We start from the raw sequence: 888 nt of genomic DNA on the forward strand, positions 1-888 counted from the left end.
AAACGGGACCATGCCTGGCTCCTAATGAGCCTGTTGTGGGCTGAGATCAATCCCAGTACTCTGTCAACACAAAGACACCACGGCCAGTTAAAAAATGAGAAGCGGGATTCACGAGGCCTAGCAAAACCACACCACTGACAGCTGCAGATAGTCCGGGCGCTTGCCAGGAACACGAGGAAAACATCCAACCCACTTTGGCTGCAACTGTTATCCCTCCACAATGCCTTCCAATATTTTCTGTGGAACCAAAACTCTGAGCATTCATTGTTCTTGGCAGGGACGGGCGCTTTTCAGAAAACAGCCCCGCTGGTGTTGACGAGGAATCGGCTTAACGACAATCGCTTGCAAATGTATTTATCTTTTATAGCTCATGATCGCCCTGCGCTTTTCGCCTGGGTGCCTTTTGTCATACCCGGGGACCATGAAGCCATTAGGAGCGACTCTGCCATGATAACTACTAGGACAATGACTCCCATCTTTCCTGCACTGTTTACTCACTAATATGGGGGAGGCAGGCGGCGCGCCAGGCAACCTGCCCCGTTACAATGAGGCGTTTCACGGGCCCAGCGGAGCGCTCGTGCTCGGCACGGCGCTGGGATGACAAGGGGACCGCTGGCGAAAAACAAAAGCCCGGATTAACAACGTTTCCTCACTGTGCACACAGAGCTAGTCTTTGTGAGGATCAGGCTGAGGCCTACTGTAATCTAGTTACAGTAGTTACAATGTTTGTGCTGTGACAGACCGTGTTAACCCACTCGGCGGTATAGTGGGGTAGAGTGGCATTGTTCACTGTGGAGTTCTATGGAGGATATGGATACCTTAGGCTCTGTGCCACACAGGGGCCAACACCATTCCTGAGCAGGCTCTATTTGGCACTGTAACCAAGCC

Source organism: Oncorhynchus masou, chromosome 2 (assembly GCF_036934945.1).
Source record: "Oncorhynchus masou masou isolate Uvic2021 chromosome 2, UVic_Omas_1.1, whole genome shotgun sequence".
NCBI classification, from domain to species: domain Eukaryota; kingdom Metazoa; phylum Chordata; class Actinopteri; order Salmoniformes; family Salmonidae; genus Oncorhynchus; species Oncorhynchus masou.